Source organism: Chionomys nivalis, chromosome 5 (genome assembly GCF_950005125.1).
Source record: "Chionomys nivalis chromosome 5, mChiNiv1.1, whole genome shotgun sequence".
Lineage (NCBI taxonomy): Eukaryota > Metazoa > Chordata > Mammalia > Rodentia > Cricetidae > Chionomys > Chionomys nivalis.
The window spans coordinates 101217223-101224555 of NC_080090.1; the positions used below are offsets into that span (position 1 = coordinate 101217223).

General features: G+C 42.3%; 1 pseudogene; it reads left to right on the top strand.

Annotated features, from left to right (window-relative positions):
- LOC130874186 (survival motor neuron protein-like) overlaps nucleotides 1-2022 on the top strand; it is a 44032-nt pseudogene extending 42010 nt beyond the window's left edge.
- Nucleotides 2023-7333: the final 5311 nt, after the last annotated feature.

Genomic DNA, 7333 nt, shown 5'->3' on the forward strand with positions numbered 1-7333 from the left:
TTTTTGGGGGGTGGGGCATGTACAAGATCTCATTGTGTACTCCTGGCTGGCCTGGAACTTTCTATGTAGAAAAAGCAACTTAGAGAATTCACCTGCTTCCTCATTATGAGTGCTGAGATTAAGAGTGTCCAGCACCACACATGGTTAGATTTTAAAATATATGTTATTTTCAATGAAACATGTTGTTTGATTAATATTATATATATTTAGCTATATATAATATGTTTACATACATATATTATATGTAAAAATCAGAAAGTTATTCTTAGCTGTGTCCTATACAAGAGCAGGAAAGTGGTTGGCTTTGGTTCCCTAAGTCCTGGTTTTCTGGATGACACAGGATCTTTTCATGATTTTGTCTGTATCCTTCTTTGTCTTTCCCTGACCCTGTAACAGGTGCATCTTCTTTATAATGCTCAGAAATCTTCAGCACATCCTGTCTGGGAACTCAGCTCATGACAGTGACTGACACTGCAGATTATTGAGCTGGGAACTTGGTGACTGCCTTCTTTTTCCTCTGCTAGGACCCAGCACATGGGACACTGCCTCCTGTGTTTAGGATGCCCCTCTAGCTGGTCCTCCTGGAAATGCCCTCAGATGCTCACTGATGGGGTTTGTCTCCATCAACTCCCGACAAGTGACAATGAAGAATAACCACCACAGCATCTTTCCCCAGTCATGTGTGGCCAGATGTCACATGGATAAGCTGGTGTATCTGGAAATGGGCGCATAGATATATCGGGTAGCCGCTGGTGGGACTCAGCTGCTGTCTGAGCCCCAGCACGACAAGGGAACTGGATCCTGCTTGTCTTCATAGGTCCCATGGGTACTGATAGGATGGGTCTAGGATGTCAGTCTGAAGGATAAGTGGGAGGTTATTATGGAATTTGAAGGACTATCCACAGCTGAAGTTTATCTGGAAGTTTTGGTGTTTGTCAGGAGAGTTCAACTCCTCACTAAAATAGCATGAGGCCAGTAAAGGCCTTTGCCCATAGCTCACACAAAGGTAGTTCCCTTTCCTTCCATCCCAACCCTAGAGGGACAAACATTGGGGATGATCAAGAGGAGTTTAGCACGTGTGGTTTGAATAGAAATGTTCTAGGCTCAGACAGCTGGACACTTGTCCCCATTGGGCGGTGCTGTTGAGGAGTGGCTTGCTGCGGGACACATGCCACTGTGCATGGGTTTTGAGATTAAAAGCCTCATGCCCTTTCTAGTTGGTTTACTTCTGCTTCCTGTTTGCTATTGAAGATGTGAGTTATTAGCTTCCTGATGCCTGCTGGGTGCTGTTATGTCTTCCCACCATGAGGACTCTTTTTATAAACATTATTTTATTATTTTACATGGGTGTGTTTTGCCTGCAAGTATGCCTGTGTACCACGTGTGCAGTGTCCTCTGAAGCCAGAACACGTTATTGAATCCCCTAGAACTAGAGTTACAAGCAGTTGTGAGCTTCTGTATAGGTGCTAGAAAATGAATTCTAGTCCCCTGGAAGAGCAGTCAGTGCTCTCAACCACAGAACCATTGCTCCAGTTTCCCATCAATGGTCTCTTATCCATATGGAACCACAAGTCAAAACATAATCCTTCTTCCAGAAGTTGCTCAGTCATGATGTTTTCTCATAGCAACAGAAAAATAATCCAGCACTCAATTCTGCCTGCCTTCCCCCAAGGCTTATGAACTTGCCCTATGCCAAGAGTGAGCTGTACCTTGAATTAAAAATTAGACTGAAGTTATAAAATGAGTAGCAACGAGCCTTTGAAAGTAGTATGGGATTGCTTTAATTAGCTAAAAATGATCACAAAAGTATGGATCCAACTGTGATGTCATTAAGAGAGCTGCCTCGCAGCAGGAGATGGGAGGCGGGTTGTGAGTGAGCCTGGCACATACTGGGGAAATGAAAGATTCATGTTTACTCCCAATGTGCTTAGGCTGCACACCAAGCCAGTTACAAAGAAGCTGGGGAAGCTCTTACCAGAGTTTCAGAATGCTTTCCACCGTGGAGCCTTCATAATCACCTAACAAATATCAAAGCCCATTGCATTGAGAACTCTATGAGGGTTGTCAGATCAAAGGAGGGACAGCTGGCACACTGGAATTCAACAAATAAATAGCATAAGTATTTCCTATGTAAACTGAAATGCAACTGGGCCTCTGATGTTTGTGTGTGTGCATGTGTGCGCAGGCCAGAGGTCAACCACGGGTGTGTTCCTCAGGTAACACCCACCTTTTTCTTTTGAAAATATTGTATATTTATGTATTTGTTTGTGTGTGTGTGTGTGTGTGAATGTGAAGGTCAGAGGACTACTTGCAGGAGATCATTTGTTTCCACCATGTGGGTTCCAGGGATCGAGCTCAGATCATCAGGCTTACAAACGAGATCTCTTAGTGAACCAAACGTGCTAGGGCGGCTGGCTAGTGCACTCTAGGGGTCAGCCTATGTCCACTCCCTAGTGCTGAAATTACAAGTACACACCACCACATCTGGCTTTAAAAAAAGGCTCTATGTGCTTGAGTGGTGTGTGTGTGTGTGTGTGTGACAAGAGTACCTTGTGCCCTCAGAGGTCAGAAGACGATGATGGATCCCCTGTAACTGGGTTGCAGATGGTTGTAAATCACCATGTGGGTCTTGGGAACCAAATCTGGGTCACGGCAAGGGCAACAAGTGCCCTTGACCACTGAGCTATCTCTCTAGCATCCTCTCTTAAAAACCGGCTGTGCTGCACAGGTTTCTGTCAACTCAATACAAGCTAGAGTCATTTGGGAGAGGGTCTCTCAATTGAGAAAATTCCTCCGTGAGAAAATAATGTGGAGAATACTTGAGGAAGACATCAGCATCACCCTCTGGCCTCCACATGTGCACACACATGAGCACAGTAGAGAAGACGGAGATGTGGAAGCATGAGTTGGAAAATGGAATATCTGGTGAAAACGGATGATAGAAGGAAGCAGATGCTGCTGGGAGGGGAAGACTCCTTGAGACGTGATGGTTTCCATGGGCTCTGGCAGGAGGAGGAGAGAGTGTAGTTTAGGAACTGACAGAGACGGGAGATGGCAGGTGGAAACTTAGCCATACATCATCCCTGTGCAGCTGCAGAATCCCACTTCCTTAAACCATTTTATTAATGAGCCAGGAGGGAGAGGCCAATGGTGTCTTCATGTAATCACAAATGATTCTGAGCTGGGAGGCATCACTGACAAATGAACATCCAATCTGGGGTTGTGCAAACACATGACTAACAAGCAGGAGGCCCTTTCCTGGGATGAGAAAGCCTGGTAGAGATTCAGTGACAGACCCGGTGCCTGGGAAGAAACCCCCTTGGCTGGATCCAGTTCTTAAGAAGTTTATACAGTTTTGAAAGCTGTTATTAATTTTTTCTGGAATTGATTTTTGCCAAAAATCAATTGAATGCTGTTTTCTTTCTCTTCTCAGTCAGTGTGTAGAGACAAACTCACCACACACAATAGTGGTGAGGAGCATTATTAACAATGACCTGAGTTCCAAGTCTTAAAAAATCACAGATGGGAACTAGTGCATTTTAGATATGGAGAGGCCCTGGGGATTATAAGCCTCAATTCTTTATCATTCATATCAGGCCCAGAGGCAGGGAGCTGTGTCTAACATTATGGGGCATGGCCCCACCAGGTCAGGTGTGACACTGTGCTCTGACTCAGTGCTCTGACTGAAATCAGGCAGCTTTCTCTCACTTAGCACCACTCAAGATCACACGGCTTGGGAGGCCATTGGAGGAGGCTCAAGGAATAGTTTCCCAAGGCACACAAAATGGAACAATTCCACTTCTGATACCAATTGGGTTTTGACAACATTCATGTTATAGTTCTCCAATACCATTGGGGTGCCTAATGGTTAAACTAAATACCTAAAAATTTGGGAAACATTATTTATTTATTTTTGTGCAGGTGCTCGTATTCCATGGTACATGTGTGGAGGTTTTTTTGTGGAAGTTGATCATTTTCTTCCACCATGTGGATTCTGGAGATTGAACTGCTTTGTCTCCTCCCTCAGTTGTAAGCTTTTAACAAAAGTATCAATTTAATTGTACCGATTTATGGGGTATAGTCTGTTAGTATATGTATATAGTATATAATGATTAAATCAGGGTAGTTGACATTTATACTTATATAAGCATTTTATCTAAAAAATTTATTAGCATGTAATTATTGAGCCAGGTATGGTGGCATAGATTTGGAGACTGAGGAAGATTATCCTGTTACCTTAGGAGTATTGCCTTTATTTACTGGTAGTTACAGTGAAATTTGTTGTGGATAAAGTAGTAATACAGTAAGAATGTAGCTATCATCCTAAACACAGTCTCCAAGATTCATGATATTTAGGACACGCTAGTCATTTAAGGATCTTTATTTACACATCTAAACACTCAGGCAGGGAGACCAATATACAGAGATACACAGGGGTACGTAGATATATACTCAGATATACATAGAGACACATGCACTCATACAGAGACACACATGCACATAGAAAGAGAGGTAATGTAATGACCAAGGAGCTAGCAGGTAATGTGCTCCTTTAAAAAAAAGGAGCTTTTTCAGGGTAGACCAGATGGCTCAACCGAGAAAGGTACCTCTAGAATACAATTTCCAGAATCTACATGGTTAGAAGAAAAAAACAAACTCCTGCAAGTTGTCCTCAGATATCCACATATGCATATGTGCAGACACCCAGGCAGACACACACACATAAACACTAAACTGTAGAAAAATGTATTTTAGTGAATGAATGACTGATTCTTTGTAGAAAAGTTAGAAAATGGGACTAGAGAAATGGCTCAGCAACTAAGAGTGTTGCTGATCTTTCAGAGGACATCAATCTGGTTTTAAGCATCCACATTAAATTGGTTCTAAGCATCCATATCATTGGGAGGCTCACAGGGGGATCCAACACCCAATTTTGGCCATCTTGGGAACTCACATACATAGAAACACACACTCAGACACAAATAAGAATAAAATAAAGTCTTTTAAAAGATTTTTAAAAATGTCTATTCGTGTTTTACCTGCATGTCTGTGCTCCACATGTATTCCTGGTGCCCTCAAAGGTCAGAAGAGGGCTTCTAATTCTCTGGGACTGGAGATACAGTTATAAGCTGCCATGTTGGTGCTGGGATCTGAACCTGGGTCCTCTCTATTCAAGAGTAACAAGTTCTCCTGACCACTGAGGCAACTCCCCAACCCCAAATACAGTTTTTTTTTGTAAAAAGAATACTTACAAAGTACCAGTGGACAAATATTATCTTTAATCCCTCTATTGTAAGTTGAAGCTTGAATTGCCTTGGAGACCCCAAGATGTTGAAGACACCAGAGTTGTGAGATACCTGAGGAGGAAAGCTGCTAACAGGGAGTAGAATCAGCCCAAGAGAAAGAAGTGTGTTGGAGTCAACAAAGCTGAAAGGAATTGGAGATCTGAGGAGAACTTTGACATCAGACATGGAGATGCAGAATTTGGAGTTTGCCCAGCTGGTTTTCAGTGAAGTTTGGACCAGTATTTCCTAACTATGTTCCCTTCCCTATGTTTGGAATGGTAATGTCTTTCTTGTGCCATTGTATGTGGGAAGTATGTGATATGCATTTTGATTTTGATTTTATGGGTGATTACAGTTAAGAGATTTCATGACTCTCAGAAAAGACTTGAACTTCAAGCTTTTAAACATTGTTGAGATGGTGATTGACTATGGGGACTTTTGAAGTTCAAATGCATGCATTTTGTATTATGATATTGTTACAAGCTTACGGGGGACATTAGTTTGAATGTAATTGGCCCCCATAAGCTCACAGGGATTGTCATTGTTAGAAAGTGTAGCCATGTTAGTATCTTTGTTAAAACTGTAGCCATGTTGGTGGAAGTCTGTCATTGTGGGATTGGGCTTTGAGGTATTTTATGCTCAAGCTACCCCCAAGTGACATGGTTCACTTCCTGATGCCTTTGGATCAAGATGCAGAATTCTCAGCTCCTTCCCCAGCACCATGTCCCACAGTGATGATAATGGATTAAACCTCTGAACTGAAAGTCACCCCAATTAAATGTTTTCCTTTATAGGAGTTGCCATGGTTATGGTGCCTCCTCACAAACAACAGAAACCCTAACTAAGACAATACTTAATGCCATCTTCTGATCTCCACAGGTATGCAGAGATGCACACACCTGCACGTATATGTGCATACACAAACTCTCGTGAACATGCATAAATAAATAAATCTTCAAGAAGCATTATTTATTTTGCTGACTTCTTTAACATGTAGAAAACCAAATGCTGCAAGTTAGGACTGCTTTGTCCTTTATATACACAAAAATAAAAACAACAAACTGATTCCTTTTCCTTGCTGTGAGCACATTGGCTTGGCACTCTTTGCGTGTCTTTCTTTCGTGGGTCAGGCACAACCACAATCTGTGACACTCAGGAGAGCGTGGCCATTTCCATCTAAATAACAGTCCATATGACAAAATAACAGAAAGGTTAACAAAAAGGTGCTTAATGTTATTTTTACTACTTCTAAAACTTGCTAGATACTTCAGAGCATCTAGAAATAACAGACATTTCAAGGAGTATTTAGCATTGACAACTGTAGGTATAATACTGAAAGGTAAAATAATTATATACACAATACAGTGGTTATAATACAAAACAGAAGACAAAAGTCTACTCCATGACCAGTCTGCTTTAGGACCTCCCCCTCTTTGTTTTTTTTTTCTTCCATCTCCCCAATCCACAGCAAAATGGTGACAAATTTCGTTCCTGGTGTGGAATAAAATGTGGGCTATTCATTTCATTAAAAAAAAAAATCACTTCCAGAAGGTGTGTCTATGACTTAATAAAAAACAAATAAACTGAGCATAGATCCAATGGTTTTAGTTCTTTCTTTAAAAAAAGATTTAATTTTTATTTGTTTGCATGTGTTTGTATATGTGCATATGAGCATGTTTTCTGTGGAGGCCGGAAGAGGTTGTCCCCTTGAACTAAAGCCGTAGAGCTGGGACCTGCCATCAGGGAGCTGGAAATTGATCCCAGATCCCCTGCAAGAGCTCGTGTGATTAACAGCGGAACCATCTCTCCAGCCCCAACCTTGAACTTTTGATTTTTCTGCACCTGCCTCCAGACCATGGCGATTACAGGCATGCTCCGTCATTCCTAGTTTATATGGTTCTGAGGATGGAATTTAGGGCTTCAGGCATGCTTTGTAGGTACTCTTAAACCAAGCCCCAGCCCCAGCCCCTGCCCTTGCCCTTGCCCCAGGTACCACCCCAGCCCCATCCCCAAAGCTAACCCCAGCCCCAGCCTCCACGCTAGCCCCT